The 17,538-nt window shown below is 54.3% G+C and overlaps 1 protein-coding gene across 1 annotated transcript in view; it reads left to right on the top strand.

Moving 5' to 3' along the window:
• glis2b (GLIS family zinc finger 2b) overlaps positions 1–17,538 on the top strand; it is a 28,837-nt gene that overhangs the window by 712 nt on the left and 10,587 nt on the right. The gene's annotated exons all lie outside the window — the stretch shown is intronic.

Genomic DNA, 17,538 nt, shown 5'->3' with positions numbered 1-17,538 from the left:
TCTTCTCGCATTTCTCTTTCAATGCATCCAGTTTTTCCCACCCCATGCGTGCTGCTCCTTGTCGGGGTTTGGGGGGATCGGGTGACCTAGTTCGTGGTGCTCGCAGGGCCGGGGGGCACCGGTGCGGTGCGGTGCGGTGCGGTGCGGTGCGGCGGCTGTTCGTCTCGGTCCGGCGGGTGTACGTGCACGGGAATGCGCCGCAGCCTCGCTGGCTGTCACGCTGGTATTATTCACCCTGAGCTTTGCAAAATAAAGCATAGATACGATCGCATAAAGCCATGCAAACGTTATTCGCCAACAGGGCCTCTTGAGGGGACCGTAAAGGGTTACAGAATAATGCAGGGGCTGTCCCTCTGCTGTTTCACTGTGGCTGTCAGTCACCCCCTTATTGCCCATGCAGAGTCCACCGCTGTGTGCAAGAGTGGGGAACTTGTGTGTGGACAGTTGTGTAAGTGTAGAGCAGGTATGCCCAGTTCTCCCCTTGCAGAGCTGTGTACAGATGTCATGAAATAATACAAATTATAATGCAAGGTTTTAATTCAGATTGGCATTATCATCAGACGCGGTCTGCACAAGGAGAACAAGTGCGAGGTGCACTTGATAACAGTCTGCCAGGATCGGCCTCTACTGGAGCTGTTCTAATTATAACCCCGGTCTCAGAGCTCAGGTCTGGCCAAGCTGCGCCGGACAGACAGGACAACCTAAAAAAAAAGACCTGGCAGGGGCTCCTCTTGCCCACCAGAGAGTCTGAGCCTTAAATGACAAAACCAGAACAAGGCAGACAGGAGAAGAAAGAAAGAATTAATAATAATAGACAAGAAAATAACCATTTGATTGATTGTCCCAGTCCACCGGGACGGGAGGGAGGGCGAGACGGCCCTATAGGAAGCTATCAGTTTGGTGAGAATTTGTCACGGATGGATACCAGACTTTAAAGACACAGGGCCAATCTTGTGCTCTCCCACTCTCTCTCTCTCTCTCTCTCTCTGTCTGTGTGATGGAGGGACACTCAGATCTCAGCCAAACACAAGAGATAAGGCCTCTGACAGCTAGTAGCATCCCCCCCCAGCCCCACACCCCCCCACAGACCTCTGTAGGAGCCAGCCAGTGACAGCAGAACTGGAGCACGGCAACGTGATACCCGAGATAACTCTGTGGTTAGGCGTGACGTACAGACGCGCATCCATCCGCAGGAAAACAAAGGCAGTAAGTCTGGTCACTCAGGGGGCAGGGTGTGACGAGTTACTGGCTGCCAACACGGAGACAAGTCCACCCCTCCCACCCCCCCCGGGCGTCAGTAAAGGACGCACTCGGGGTCGGTGCCCTGTCTGGGTGTGAACCGGTGTCACCAGAGCAGGGCTGGAGTCGGCACAGACGTGTGATCGGGAACCGGAGGTGACAGCTTCGCGGAGCCCAGGGTGCCGCTGCGTGTTTGTTTACTTGTGTGCTGCTGCTCCAGGGAGGGTGGGCGTTCACGGGGAAGGAGAGCGATTGTAGACCCACGGGCCCGGCTGTGGGGCCTTTTGGACTTTGGAGTTGCCGCCGTGGAGAGAATAGGCCCGGTCATGTGTGAGATTACAAGTACGAATCCAAGCAGAAGCAGAAATTGGCGCCGGAACGCATTCAGGCTGGTACCGGTGTCACGGACAGCAGCGTGCCAGAGTGTGTGTGTGACTAAAGGAGCATTGCCTCCCGAGATTAGTTTATATTTATATATATATATGTAAAATAGCTGATGCCTTTGTCTAAGGTGACCTACTGAGACTAACAGGGAGTGAACTTTGCATCACAAAAGCTGCTGCAGAGTCGCTGACAAGCGGCCTCTGATTGACAGGTCACTCAGAGGACAGAGAAGGTTAATCAACCTGCGGGGGCTTCGACTGGCAACCCCCTGGTCACTAACCCTTCACAGTGACCGCAAGCCCACCCTGTCCCCACTTGACCCCCAGCAACACTGTCTCCTTCAGTCCAGGAACGATCTTCGCCTTTAGACACACAGGCCTGGTTCGCAGTCATGCCTCATAGGAGTGTTGTACGCAATCGTGTGCACAGTGACTGCGGGGGGCCCGAGACGGCAGCCCCGGACCCTATCTCTCGGTCACCACGCGGAGATGCGCCCGGTTGCGAGAGACTGCCGCAGTTAGCGTCGGGCCCCCCTGACTACAGAGTCCTCAATGCGAATCGGTGACCTTGTCAGCTGAGTCTGGCAGGTAAAACAAAAAGAGAAAAACAGAGAAATCAATGGCACACAGGCAAGCGTTCGGCCGCGCTTATTCAGTCAAGTCCCAGGGATGGAGGGGGCATTTGGACACACTCTGAATATATATTGTTCGGTCGTTTCTCAGTACCAAGGTGTGAATATATAGAGTTTTAGTGACCCGCAGTCCAACCCGAACCCAAGACGGGTGTGTTTCAGAACAGAGTGTGTAACTGTAAATCTAGATAGGTGCCTCCACTAGCAGGGGAACCCGTTTGTGAACCCTGCGGACTGTTTATGTTTCTCACAACATGTCTTGTGTGTGTGTGTGTGTGTGTCAGTCTGTCAGTGCTGGACGCCGCGGGAGAAGTCTGGTGACCTGGAAGGCGCAGCTGTGAGTCTAGTGTGATTGCACAGGTGTATTGTGGTTTACAGAGGGGTTTTCTGCAATCCAGGTGAATCTCATCGGGGCGTGGGGGGTTTCTTAGGATGCGCGTTCACAGAGTGTGGGCAGGGTGTGCTGTGTAGCTGGGCTGTGTGCTGTATGTTGCTGTGCGGTGTGCTGTGTAGCTGGGCTGTGTGCTGTATGTTGCTGTGCGGTGTGCTGTGTAGCTGGGCTGTATGTTGCTGTGTGGTGTGCTGTGTGTAGCTGGACTGTGTGTAGCTGGGCTGTGTGTAGCTGGGCTGTGTGCTGTATGTTGCTGTGCGGTGTGCTGTGTGTAGCTGGGCTGTGTGTAGCTGGGCTGTGTGTAGCTGGGCTGTGTGTAGCTGGGCTGTGTGCTGTATGTTGCTGTGTGGTGTGCTGTGTAGCTGGGCTGTATGTTGCTGTGTAGCTGGGCTGTGTGTAGCTGGGCTGTGTGGTGTGCTGTGTAGCTGGGCTGTATGTTGCTGTGTAGCTGGGCTGTGTGTAGCTAGGCTGTATGGTGTGCTGTGTAGCTGGGCTATATGTTGCTGTGCGGTGTGCTGTGTAGCTGGGCTGTGTGTAGCTGGGCTGTGTGCTGTATGTATCTGTGCGGTGTGCTGTGTAGCTGGGCTGTGTGTAGCTGGGCTGTGTGTAGCTGGGCTGTGTGCTGTATGTTGCTGTGCGGTGTGCTGTGTAGCTGGGCTGTGTGCTGTATGTTGCTGTGCGGTGTGCTGTGTAGCTGGGCTGTATGTTGCTGTGCGGTGTGCTGTGTAGCTGGGCTGTGTGTTGCTGTGCGGTGTGCTGTGTAGCTGGGCTGTGTGTAGCTGGGCTGTGTGTAGCTGGGCTGTGTGCTGTATGTAGCTGTGCGGTGTGCTGTGTAGCTGTGCGGTGTGCTGTGTAGCTGGGCTGTATGTTGCTGTGCGGTGTGCTGTATGTTGCTGTGCGGTGTGCTGTGTAGCTGGGCTGTGTGCTGTATGTTGCTGTGCGGTGTGCTGTATGTTGCTGTGCGGTGTGCTGTGTAGCTGGGCTGTGTGCTGTATGTTGCTGTGCGGTGTGCTGTGTAGCTGGGCTGTGTGCTGTATGTTGCTGTGCGGTGTGCTGTGTAGCTGGGCTGTGTGCTGTATGTTGCTGTGCGGTGTGCTGTGTAGCTGGGCTGTGTGCTGTATGTTGCTGTGCGGTGTGCTGTGTAGCTGGGCTGTATGTTGCTGTGCGGTGTGCTGTGTAGCTGGGCTGTGTGCTGTATGTTGCTGTGTGGTGTGCTGTGTAGCTGGGCTGTGTGTTGCTGTGTGGTGTGCTGTGTAGCTGGGCTGTGTGTTGCTGTGTGGTGTGCTGTGTAGCTGGGCTGTATGTTGCTGTGTGGTGTGCTGTGTAGCTGGGCTGTGTGCTGTATGTTGCTGTGCGGTGTGCTGTGTAGCTGGGCTGTGGTCTCTGCAGGGAGGAGCTGCTGTCTGGTTAACTTCAACCTTTTTTTTTTTTTAGGGGGAAAATTACTATTTTCAGTGAATCGAAAAATGTAATTACAAGTTCTTTTTTTTAAGCTTCACTTTTATTTCCAAGAGCGATGTTGTTCTGTTTCTGAAGCTGTCGCGTTCTGAGACAGAGAGAGAGACAGAGAGAGAGACAGAGAGAGAGACAGAGAGAGAGACAGAGAGAGAGACAGAGAGAGACAGAGAGAGAGACAGAGAGAGAGACAGAGAGAGAGACAGAGAGAGAGAGAAAGAGGCCAGCGCAGGCAGGATGCGGAGTAATTGAGCCGTCTGTCTTGGTGTAGAAGACCGACAGAAACACCCTGGCAACAAATCTTTCCAGTTATGTAACTCACCAGTTATTATTTTTTTCTTTCCTCTCCTCTATTCTCCCGTTTTTCTCCTTTTTTCTGTTACTGCAGTTTTATGCACCAGTTTTATGGGGAAGGGAAGTTATTTATAGAGGAGCTAAAAATACAAAGCTTTATATTGGTCCCCCAACAGACTAATGGCATTTTTTTTCTCTCTCTTCTCAACACACATGGCACCACAGGGGGTGACATGCAACGTGGTGTGTTTGCGTGTGTGCGATCGCAGCACTATATTGCCTACCTGACCGTCCGCACTTATGGTAGCATTCATTTCTATTGATCGCAAACAAAACGGCTGCTTTTATAAGTACCAGAATTTTCCTGCCTGGCGTAGAGACGACCAGAAGCCTGATTGCCCCCCCGGTGTTGACAGCAGACACTGGGGTCAGAGGTCAGAGCGGTCAGGATGCTGTTTGCTCGAAGTTTGAAGCGAAATGTTGCCGTTCAGACGCGTTTTGTACAGCGCTGTGTCTGTCTGTTCCTTATTTGGCTGGGATTTGTATTATTACAATATTTGTTTATTTCTCAGCAGACGCCCTCACCCCCACTTACAGTTTTCACAGAAACATGTTCACTTACGAAGTGTTACGAAGTACAAAATGCAATAAGCAGACTTCCTGGTGCAAATCAGCTGAAACAAGGGCAGGGATGATTTAAAAATGGCCGTATCAGTCTAGGGGACGTGCATGCTTAGTTCATTTGTAGAAGGAAAACTCTTTATCGGTTCACAGACATTTGGATACACTGGGAACATGACAGTACCTGCCCCAATGGCTCTAAAGCTGGGTGTCCCACCTTTGACCTTTTGATGCCCCGTAACAATGACCCTGTTATAGATAGGCTGTATATGTATGTGTTTCTAGTTTTGCCCGATTGTTTATGATGCATCACTCAAGAACGGACTTACAATTAAGCCCTGCGGACAAGGTCAAAGGCTACCCAATTTGAAAACAAACAAACAAACCCCAAAAACGAAATGGTCTGATCTGGAGACGCGTTCAGTCTGTCGGTTTCACTGTCACAGATGCACGTCTGCGGCAGATCTCCTGAAAGAGGCTTCGGAGCGCGTTTGGGTGTTTACTTTCGGCTCTTCGATTCATTCCTTCTCAGTGTGTGTCCGCTTTCCAAAACAAACACAGCCCGAGTCCGGCGCCTCCCTTTCTCTGCGGAGAGGGAAGGGACTCCCCTGCTCGGGCCGCGCTCCGGTGATCCGTGCACATCCCAGAACAGGGATGCACCCTTCACAGACCTGTTGAAACGATAAGAGAAACTGCTAACTAGCAGAGGGGTCGGGTCAGGGAATGGCGAGGAATGAAACATCCCCACAGCGGAGCCCGGAGAGCGCTTCGGCAGAGCTGGCGAGACACAGTGGCTGCGGCTATCTCTCCAACCATCTGCGTCTGGGTTTGCAAAAGTCATGAGGAGCTGCAGTTGTGTGCGTGTGTGCGCTGGAGGCCTGGGAGAGAGAGAGAGAGAGAGAGAGAGAGAGAGAGAAAACAAGGGAGAGGCCTTCAGAATAGTCTGCTCTCCCAGTTGTGGGCTGGGCTCTGTCTGGGCTAATTAATTCCCGTCAGAGAGGGTTCAAGGCTTGCGCTCTCTCTCTCTCCCTCCCTCCCTCCCTCTCTCTCGCTCTCTCGGAGGGTGAGCAGGGGCTGAGGCGGAGGGAGGCTGGAGATGAAAGCCCTCTTGGTGCGGGGGGGCGGAGCCAGAGCCGCTCAGCTGAGCACACACAGGGAGAGACGGAGAGGGAGTGAAAGAGAGCGAGTGAGAGAGAGAGGCTGCTGTGTTGACCTTGTCTGGCTGCCAGGAGTTAAGGTGGGGGCGGGGGGGTGGGAGTGAACAGACAAGGGCACTTGCTCAGAAAGAGCCGGCGCCCAGTCAGCGCTGTTCAAGAGGAGCTGAAGACTGCGGGGGTGCAGTGAAGTGCCCGAGGGGCGGGGTGTGCTGCCCTTGTGATGGAGAGGCGTCCGCTGCCGGAGATTAATTGTGAAGGTCCACCATCTCCGCTAAACCATATTCCTGCCCACTCTGGGTGTGTTTTCGGGTTCAGGAAGGCCTGTCAGTGGCTCAGACTTTTGTGTCTTTGCCCGTTGTGTTCAGTTTCCAAGCTTTCAGGAGATCCACAGTGGTCCAGATAATCTAGGGCTGACCTGGCAGAGTGAGAAAACTTTCCTGACCATCTTTTGTGAAATTGACTGTCCCATCTCCTGCTGAAAGCTTAGTCGGATTCATTTTCCCCGGGATTGCAGGGAACTCTGGAGATGTTGACGGTGTCCTGGGAGCTTGCCTACCTCCCTCAAAGAGATCCTGTTCATTTGTTTGTTTGTGTAGAAGGCACGCGCTGATGTCACAAGACGGGTCTCAGACGGTTATTGGGTCTAAATTCATTAGGGCTGGGTGGCAGCTCCATTAATTAGACCATAATAGTTTTGGTAAACGGTGCCGTGTTGAAAGATGCCGTCTCCGTCTGACTTCAAAACGTATTGACGCTGTGTAGACGCATGTGCTCGGAGGGGTATTAGAGGGCTGTGTTTTGCTGATTGTTGACAGGAAATGTACACAGAGATGTTTGTCTGTAGGTGGAGGAACACACTTCCCCTCATTCTGCCGATCACACACAACGCCAGGGCCGCACGGGAGCCCCCCGTCGGGCCGGCCGCCTCGCTCCAGAGGAGAGGGGCGTTTGACACGTAGGCGACATCGCTGCTTGCTCAGAAAACTTATATTTTATTTTGCACTGCGAATCGCATATTTTCTGTCCATCTGCTCAGTGGGCTGTGCGGGCACTGTGGGAAGATAAGATGTGTATCTCTCGGCGCTCCATCTACTGAGTCACGGTGCCTGATTCACGTGGGGGCGGCTTGTCACTACGAGGGGAGGGGGGCAGGATGGAAACGGCTGTAAATCCTAAATCCTCAGTTCCCTGCCGAGTGACGGTCCAACAAGTGAATGTTTTATTAACAGTCCATCTATCTTACTCCCCCCCCCGTCACTCGTATTTTCGCTGGAACAGAAGCTCTCTGCAGGAAGGTCACGGCTCACTCTCCTTCCCTCTCGTGATGCATGCCTTGTTTGCTGATGTTCGGTTGCTGTCCGACTCAGGCTGGCCTGGCTCCTGTTTGAAAAGCAGGAGGGCGAATCCGATTCCTGGTGCCCCTCTTGTGAAAGTGCTTTGTGTTCTGCACGGTGGGCCAGGGTCTGAGTGTCAGTGCCCGCAGAACCCTGCTTTCTGGCCGCAGTGAAGAAAGCCGGACCCCCTGCACAGGACTGTGGCTTGTGTGACCAAAACAGACAGATATCAGCCATCAGTGATGCGGCACCCAATGGTTACGTAATCCCAATGGGCAGTGCGGTGTGGGCACTGGATGGTAGGCAGTTGGCGCCATTAAGGGTAACATTAGGGCATATTCTCTGGGATTAGAGCAAGGCTTAATCGTCCCGAACAGCTGTCTGTCTCGTCCCCCGTTTTGAATCTCGAGGGATTTTCCGACATGTAGAGAGAGAACCACAGAGCAGAGGGCTAACCTGCTCCGTGACAGGCCGATAGCGACCCGTTCAGATCTACGGTCGGTTATTATGACGCAAAACATGTCCATTGTGCGTTTGGTGAAGATTCAAATAACCTCTTCCGGTCCTGGTCAGATGACGGGTGCTGGGGCGGTTCTGCAGCAGTCTCTGGGTCCGAGGGGACACCACTGGGACACACTGTGAGGACGACCCTAGTACGAGTAGAGGGATCCTCGTACAACTCTTAACCCTCGCCGCCCAATCCCCTCCCTGAGTGTCTATCACTCCAGGGAGAACTGAGCTGAGTGTCGGAGGCGAGAGGCTCCCGGGCAGCTCCGCAGTGCTGGCTGAACCCGAGCTCTGTCCAGCGGGACGGCACCGCTCACTTCACTCGCATTCGCAGTCTGTGTCTAGGTCTGTGTTTTTTCTGGTGGTTTATGTTTTATTTACTTTCTAGAAGGAAATAAAACAGACCATAAATGACGGACATATTTAGGAAAAAGCAAGTCTCCTCACACGCTTGAGCCCGACTTAGGATCCACTCACGGCACAACAGCTAATTAGCCGGGGGAAGAAGGAAAGAAAGAGAGAAAAAGAAGGAAAGAATGACTCTTGGCGCATTTCCCTTCCCTCGCTCCACCCCAGCAGACTATTAAAAAAATATATATAAAAGATATTTTAAAAATCCCAAGACAGCGTGGTAGCACAGCTTTCTCACAGAGTGACCTATATTCACCCCCCCGTGATGCCGCGCACTCCAGACGGCACCGCGATTGCATCCAGCAGCCTGCGGATTGCATCACCGTTTGGTGGGAGTCCAGGGCACACGGTGCAAACGAGCCACGCGATTCAGAACACAGCGCCGCCAGAGCCGCCGGGTAGGGCTTAGCGGGGGGAGAAAACGCCTGTGAAGTGCTGAGGGGGCGGCGGGGGCCCGGGGGGTGTGGGGGATGGGAGAGAGGGAGAGAGAGAGAGAGAGGTTCTGCGGAGAGAGAGAGAGAGGGAGAGAGAGGAGGGCTGAGAACGGAGCACCCATACTCCCATAGACCATGCCAGTACAAGCCACGCCCACTTCCGGGTGGGCAGTATCACCGCACCCGTCTTCCTCAGGGGTCTCCCTCGTCACCAGTACGGCCCAGGGGGGCTTGGGCTGTGGGGCATAGGGGGGAACAGGGCAAGGCCGGGGACAAAGGGGCACTTTGAGATGGATTGCTTGCTGAGAGCACAGAGTTTATCAAAGTCAAAGCTTCCTTATTGTGACACCCAGAGCCCCCCAAACAGAAAAAACACCCGCAGCTGAGTCACACGCTTTTCTGTGTCCCTCAGCTGTCCCTCTGTAAACCCACACGGGAGCCCGACGCCTCACTGTCGATGCCGGAGCGCTGAGCCACGAGCCACTGGAATAAACGGGTGGTGAAAACCCACTGGTTAATAGTGCCGGGTTAAAGCAGAGGCTACACAGTCAGGGCTGCTTGAGTTACACAGTTACACACTGAGAGACAGAGACAGACAGAGAGAGAGGGACAGAGCCTGGAGTTATGGAACTGGAGGACAGGACACCTGTGTGGCAGCACCCTGCTCACCCAGGGCCAGTGCGTCCCCCGGCCCCTCCAGCCCCATGGGGGCCCAGCGGACAGTGGCGTGTGTATGTGCTGGCAAGGGCTGTGTTGGGCGGGGGGGGGGCCCCGGGGACATGAGGCAATGAAGTCTGTCAAAGGCAGCGACGCCTCTTGTCCCTCCAGGCAACGCCAGGAACAAACGGGGTGGATTGAGCGGCTTCTCACGCCCAGGTGGATCTGGGAGGGACGGGGACGGGGGGGTGTATATGTGGGGGTGGGGGAGGGACGGCTGGAAAGTTCCTGGAGGTCTGAGGCAGCCAGACAGCCTGGGGAGCCAGAGCTGAAGGAAGTGCTGTGGTTTTGTCAGTCCTGGTGTGCTGCTCTCGCTCCGCAGTTAACCCTCTGGCAGGGGTTTCGCACGGCCTTTTAGTTTAGGTTTTAGTTTCCCCACCAACGCCCTTTCAAGCGCTCGGCGCTAGGGCGGGAATCTCACCCCGGGCCCGTCTGTGTTTTCTGGCATATCCCGGACCGTCTTATGTGTGGCTTGAAAGTCTTCCCCTTCAGAAATGACCGCAAAGAGACGCTCAGAAAGAGACTTTCAGCCCAGGCGCTCTTGCCAGCCGCGCTGTGGCTCAACACGGTCAACGTGAGCGTGCACTTGAACCAAATCCAAAAAAAAGGCAAGAGGCGCAGGGGGTCCTCAGTGAGTTAAAAGTATCAGGTCTCCTCAAACCCCCCCATGACTCCCGGGGCCAGTCCTCCAGCCGCAGGGCAGGTTGTGAGAACGGGGGCCACGCCAGTCTCCCTGCCTCGCTCGCTCTCTGCTCTCCAGCCGAGGAATTCCTCGGCGTCTGAGAGCCCTGGCTCCGTGCCACCAGCGGCAAGGTAAACCCCCCGCTGACTCCTCTTCTCTGTTTCCTTTCAGTGTAGTTCTGGTTTTTTTTTTTTACTCTAGGAAGTCAGGGCTGAACAGGTGTCAATCTGTCATCCAATCCTATTTCCCTCCAGGCGGGTCTCTCTTCTCTTCTCCTCTCCTGCTGCCCCTGTAGGCCACAGCTGGGCTTCTCTTTTTTTTTTGTTATGCCTTATATGGCTGGAGAGGCTTTGCAGTTGGGTGGAGGGAGAGGCAGGGGGGAGAGAGAAAGTGAGGAGAGAGGGGGAGAGAAAGAGAGAGAGTTCAGACGAGTGGGAATCGCAAATCTTAAGGAAAGAGCAGCATTCCGGAATGGGAGAAGCATTCCGCACCGAGGGAGCCAGACGGAATGACAAACAGAGGGGGGGGGCAGTGCTGGAGGCTGGGGTGGAAAGCCACAGAGCAGGAGAGAAAGAGAGAGAGAGAGAGAGAGAGAGAGAAGAGGGTGGAGACACTAACAGAGAGAGGGCGCACAGGGAGACTGTGACGGGGTGAGGCCTGGCCCAAGCCGAGTGGAAACTGAGGTTTCCTGTCTGAAATAATCCCGGCTCTCGGGCGGGGAGGGTGGTGGGGGGGGAAGAATCCGTCCATTCAGGGAGGGAATTTCTCGGGGGGGGGGGGGGGGGGAGGGAGTTGCCGAGGCTGTGGCTTGTGTGGTGGTGGTGTGGGGGGGGCAGTCAGGGGAGGTCAAAGAGAGAGATGGAAGAGCAGGAGGAGAGAATTGCCCTCTGTACACTTGCAGCATAAAATAAACTAAACAGAAAAGAAACGTATTTCCTGAAGATAGCGGCCGTTTGAATCAAAATAACGGCCGGGCCGGGTCAGACACCACCAAGGCTGTTCGCGGGGAGGGAGCGCGGTTCCTGCAGCGGGGTGGCACACACGGGAGGACTTACCCGGGCACTGTGGGAGCCAGGTCAGGAACAATCTTTCCCACTGTTCCCAAGTTCCCAGCAGGGCAGTATGAGCCGGTACAGGCCCAGCCTCAGGGCCGCGGCTCCGATAACAGCACTTATTAAACACTGAACTCGGCATGAAAGAAAAATAAAAGTCTCGGACATCATTACATCCATATAATATAAAAACGGTTCTTGTGAGGGAGTGCAGGTCCCCAGAACGAAACTGCACAGTGATGCAGTGCTTCTGCATTGACTGCGTGCCCATGATGTTCAGGCCAGTGCCGTGTGTTTAAATGTGTCGAGTCTGCCATGTAGCTGGTCATTTGCTGCTTCCCCGAGGAGCACAGGTTCCTCTGGTCCTTGCTGGGAAACCCTGTCCTCCTGAGAGTGGTTGCTGGGAAGGACGTCTGCTGGGCTGGTCCTCTCCTCCGCTGCTCCACCAATCTGTCACATCCCGAGCCGCTCTGCCCACGCCGGCCGACGGGAGAGAGCCATCGCTGGGTCACGTCCCGCCCTGCTGCTCACGCGCCGAGCGGCGGCCAAAGACCGGAGGAGCCGCCAGTCTCTGGAACAGTTGGTCAGCCCCGTGGAAGCAGATGGCGCCCTCCTGTCAGTGCAGACACGCCAGAGCAGCAATTCTCCCAGCGACACCGGCAGAGGGAGAGGAGGAGGAGGAGGCTGGGTCACCGGGCAAATTTGAGAGCTCCGATCAGGTTCATAATTGGGTCCCGAACGGCTCGTCCAGTGAAAGCCCGTGCCCTCTCTCTCTCTCTCTGTGCCCTGAGCAGAGCTGGCTGGAGGCCTGGCTCGGACACATGAAGTGTTCAGGAGATAAGTCATTCCCAGCATGCACTGCGGCTCTCTCTCCTTCGTGTTTGGCTCAGTGCAGGGCAGTGTACGTGCTCCGTGTGTCGATGTCTCCCGCTGTGGGAGATTCGAAGATGGAAATCGGTGCCCATGTATGTTCATGTTGAAGCTGTGGAGTATAAAAAAAGATAGAAAATTAAATAAAGTGCCTATTTGTGGCAGCCGTTACAGGGGGAAACTGGGCGGGCCGGTACTGGGCCTGAAGGGAAGGGGAGTGTATGATGTGCTGGTATGAGCTCGCCCCCCGGCCCGGCCCACAACCTCCCAGAGTGCCGAGCCCGGCTCCCCTCCAGAGACCTCTCCAGCCCCCGGAGAACACAGGAATTAAAACCCCACCAAATAACTGTATGGGCTGGGAAGCTGCAAGACGTTTTCCAATTAAGGGCTGGGAACCGGTTACAGCGCACTGCAGAACACACGTGCACACACACACGCACACTCTCTTCAGATGTGTAATCTGCATTCATTACGTCGCCTCCGTGTCTTATTTGCAGCACCGAAGGAGCTCTGTTTTAGCCGAATAGATCATGATTTCTGGTTCCTCTCTCGTTTTATGAAATGTGAAACCCCCTGCCTGACGATTCACCCTGCATCATTATTAAACCTGCTAAATGTAAACGTCACCCAATGAGACTGAAGTACGGCACACACCTGTACCCTGTCGCTGTGAAGGTAGTTCCCTTGAAGAATGTGCTCCGGGGTTCGGCACCTGATCGCTGTGTGAATTTCGCACACCTGAGCATGCGGACAGGAATTCGGAGGGCGGGGGTGTCGCACCAACGCACTCGGATTGATGGCACGGTTGGCTTGTGATTTAATACGCAGTGGTTAAAGTCAAAGTTAAAATAAATCTCAGGTTTGTTTCATGGCTGGAATGTAATTGTTTTCACTCTTTGCATTTTTGGCATCGACAGTAGTGCTTTCAGTTTTGTTTTGGTTGAGGGACCGGGTTTAGAAATGCAGCCGGGGGATCAAAAGTCAACCGCAGGCAACTAACCAGTGCATTGCATGGAGGGATGATAAACAGAGAATTCATTCACAAACACAGGCATCTCCTTAACCGGGTGGCACAGGTTAAGGACAGCCCAGAGCGGCGCTTCTGCTGCTGGATTTACCGAGCGCTTCGTGGGCCTCTAATCCTCAATTAACCCCCTCAGGGCTGGATTAAGATACATATCTGCTGCTAGAGCCCAGAGGCTGCTGTTCCAGACTCTCCTAGGTAAAAGGAAACCTGCAGGAACCGGTTCTGTGTGCTGCAGGTAGTGGTGAGGAGGACAGGCAGAAACCGGAGTGATGCTACACGGCTTGCAACTTAATGCCTTTTTTAAATGAAAGAGCTGGGACTTAGCTGGATCGATTATGTGTGTAATTAATACAGATAAACAGGTCTCCCAGGCGTCTTCTCAGGCCTATCGAGAGATCCCTGTGTTCCCTGTGGGCTCGTGGCTCTCTGGGGCCTAGAGTGTGGGCGGCACTGTGTCCCTCGCTGCTCTCTGCCCGAAGCTGGCTGGATTTCCTCTGTGTGATTGACATCCACTCCTCAGTTAAAGGTCTTAGGGTTACCCTGTGGAATAATGTAATTCCTTGCTTCTGTTACCTTTTCTGCTCTGCTCGTTGGTGTCTCTGCCTTCTGATGCGTGGTTTAGAGGGGGCTTCATCAATACACAATGCTGGGGGGCCCCTTCCACTCATCTGCCCTGGACCTGAGGGTCTACAAATTAAGGACAAAGGAACTACCCCATATCGTTTGCCTGGCAGTTTTGGCCAGTGGTGTTTGACCGCAGGGAGTGGCCACCACACTCACCGTACACAGTGTGTTCAGGTCAGGGGTCTGCCGCGTTCGCCCGTTCCCTCTGCGCTCGGACGCCCCGCGGACCCCTCCCTCGGCCGCGCTCACACCAGACCGCTTTAATTGGCTTTCATGCCTGGCTTCTCCTCGGGCCCTGCAGGCAGCGCAAAAGCCTGCATTCCTGTGGATTAACGTGGACAAATTCCTCTGATCAGCACTCCTCCGCCTCGGTTCAAGGGCCGCTCGCCACAGGCCAGTTGTCGATTCCCGCAAAGCCCCTGACTCGTCTCTGCCCGTAGTGGTCACCCCTGTTCTTCCTGTGGTCTTAGTGCCTCCCCAGGACACGGTGACCACCAGAGGGGTCACACCATCGTCAGATCATCCAAATTCCATGACAGTCACCGTCTCCAGATGTTAAGTTTGGTGTTCAGATTCAAATCTGCTGTGAAACTGAGCACCATGTTAAAGTTCAATGGTGAATATTTCCTGACATTTTTGTGTGGGGTTTCTGTGTGGGTTGCTTGTGTGTTGTTTTGTGTTGTGGCCATTTTCAGTGCTTTCTTCTTGCAGCCAATCTACCTAAAGTAGGTTAGAGGGTTACAGAAATGCAGTACGAAGTCAGTTCAAATAGGGATGCTCCTCAGTGACTGCCAATTAGGGGACTGGAAAATGACACCTCTATTTTAGCAGGAACCAGCACTTACAAATCCCTCAGAAATTTGACAGAGCCATGAAATAATAATCCTAAATCTGTGTGGTGTGAGAGAATACTCCAGAGTAACTCTCGCTACAGCAAAATCACAGGTGCTACTTTGTTTTCTGCGTTTAATTTTGAAGTCCTTCCAGTCGCTCCAAAATGAGACGGACAATACAAAGGGGTTGGACCTTGGGAAGAATTTGTAAACGAGTCTCACGCCTGACCCATATCTTCGGGCGAGCGAGGGGGTTGACACAGAAACCCACAGTTACGTACGCCGCAGTTTCCTCGTTCACTCTCCCCTCGTGTCCTTCAGATCTGCCCCTCCTGCCTCTCCCCGGCGATGAGCCGATGCCCTGCTCTTGTCCGCGGTCCAAGAAATCAAACCAAAAATGTTCCCGTGTTGATTCAGGCACGGCACCAAAATATTCAGTGTTTGCGGAGTGACGGAATAGCTTGACAAATTAACACGGGCAGACCAGCACATTAATCATCGGGGGAACCGTGTCTGTCAACCACAGCGTCTCTGCCCCCGGCCCCTGGAGCCACAGACTGCGTTATTGATATAATCACAAGGGCCTCGGACCGCTAACACATATAGACTAAATAGTGTTGTCTAGTTTCGTTTATCATCGTTGGCTGTTTAATTTAGACCGAATATCTAACACTGACACACATCCTGATACTCAGAGCGGCACACTGATCTAATGCACATTAGTTTAGACATGAAATAGAGAAAAAATAAATAAAAACATCTGGTCAGAACTAAAACCTGGCTGTGTGTCTGAGGGCTGGAACTGGGGCTGAGAAACCCGGATCTGAACACACAGCCCCAAATCTCTGGGTTTCATAAACACGCCGAGCTGCTAATGGGAACACAGCTGTCTGTTCTCAGCAGTTCTGTGTCGCGGATCAGATCGCATCGGGTCCCCGGAGTGGAGACAGGAGACGCGGCCCAGAGCTGGAGCTGTGAAAACCACAGATACAAGGCCCGGTCTGCAGGGGCCAAGAGCTGGGGGGGGACGGGACTGTCCCTTCACACGTCTCTGGTGGGTAAATAAATATCGCCTGCTTTCCTTTTTGAAGGAAGTGGACAATTTTGTAACTTCCTGTGTGGGAGACTGTTGGGAGACTATTCATCGGGAGCCGCGCTCGGGCCCCCACATGCCGTGTTTGCTCTGGCGGGAGGTGTCGGACAAAGAGCGCTTTCACTGCGCGGCCCTGGCTCCTGAAAAGACCCTGACCCCATGCTTGGATGAGGAAGTTTGTATAGGACAGCTCAGAAAGCTCCCCCCCCCTCCAAGAGAGCTGTCACACACAGCCTCACAGGGCTCTTACAGATTCGGGGGGGGGGGAGGAAAGGCACCAGGAAGCCAGGCTGTTGCATTGGAAGTCTGCATCCTGTCGGCCGGGCCTGCGCCACAGAGGCCAGCGCTGAGACGGGCCAGCAGACGGGAGACCCCCGCGACCCCCTGTGGAGAGGCACGGCCCTGGTGCCGCCCAGTGGGGGCTCCTCGGCTCCTGGGACGGGTGTCATTATAGTCTCTCCCCCAAAATAAACTAAAATAAGCAATCAGAGGACAACGAAAAATCGCTCCGCAGCGATTGGGCGACACAGACGAATTATAGTTCCCTCATGTCTGAAACAGGTGTCAATATTTTGATACAGAAAAGGGTTTGAGAATAATAAAATGTGTTAGAAGAGACGAGCGCTCCCGACACCACAGCTGCACACCAGGGTGATCCTAGCAGGGGTTTAGGTTTCCAGCATATGTCAGGAGCATACAAGTTTGCATCAGTGGCACCTGAAAAGCAAGCGGCGATGTCTTAGCCCTGGCGGGGCCCGGGCACGGCGGGGGTTGTCGGGTCAGACGGGAGAGGCTGGGTGTAGGAGCGTCCCGGGATAGCCAGGGAATTCCAGACAGCGCGTGCTGAAGCGCTGAGAAAGATCCCAGTGTTTGATTCAGGACCTCGGCGGAGCGGTATTCATTGGGCGGCCAGCCACCAGAGTGGCGCGGGCAGGAGGATGTGTGTGCGCAGACGCCACACCCCCGGTGCCGAGCGGGCCAGGCCTCCCTTCCAACGGGGAGAGAGAGAGCAGCAGAGAGCGAGCGAGCGAGAGAGAGAGGAAGGGAGAGAGGGAGAGCGAGCGAGAGAGAGAGAGAGAGACGGAGAGAGAGCCGACTGCACCAGTCCTCCTGTCCTCCAGCTCACATAGCGTGTGATTGTGTTTCAATAGAGCACTCAGGGATTTGAAAAGGACACCGCTGTGTGTGTGTGTGTGTGTGTGTGTTCACTGTGTTGTCTTTGCAGGGGGCCACTTCCCCTCCCTCTCGCCCCCCCGCGCAGAAGCCGGTGCCACATTCCTCCCGGCTCATTTCCGACTCTCTGACACCGGCCTGTACCAATGCAGAGCTGTCTCGGGGAAGAGGGCGGGGGGCCGAGCAGATTAGAAGGGAGTCGATGATTTATTGCAGCTGCTGCCGGCTTGCACCAATAATTGTTTACATATGGCCGGGCCGAGGTGTGTGAGCGGCCTTTGTTTGAAAGCCTGGGACTGGCGGCGAGCGGGAGCGCTGAGGGAGGCCGCTGGGGGGGGACAGTACCTCAGGTGCCTGATTCGGCCCAGAGCAGACTATTCCTTCTTTTTCTCGTGCCAGTTTGTGTCAAGGAAGGTGCCCGTGGCTGGGAGCTTCAGTGTGGAGTCGTAACCTTTGTGTTGTCGACACACTGGCGCTACGGTCCGACAGACGAGTCTCACACACAAATATATATATATGTGAGATCATGAAAGTGATTTGTTGATGTTCGTCCACCTCTGACCAGTGTGAAGTAGAAGAGAGGTGCCTCCTGATTAGGAGGTGTTGGTT

Source organism: Amia ocellicauda, chromosome 17 (assembly GCF_036373705.1).
Source record: "Amia ocellicauda isolate fAmiCal2 chromosome 17, fAmiCal2.hap1, whole genome shotgun sequence".
NCBI lineage: Eukaryota > Metazoa > Chordata > Actinopteri > Amiiformes > Amiidae > Amia > Amia ocellicauda.
This window is presented reverse-complemented; position numbering and strand designations above follow the sequence as displayed.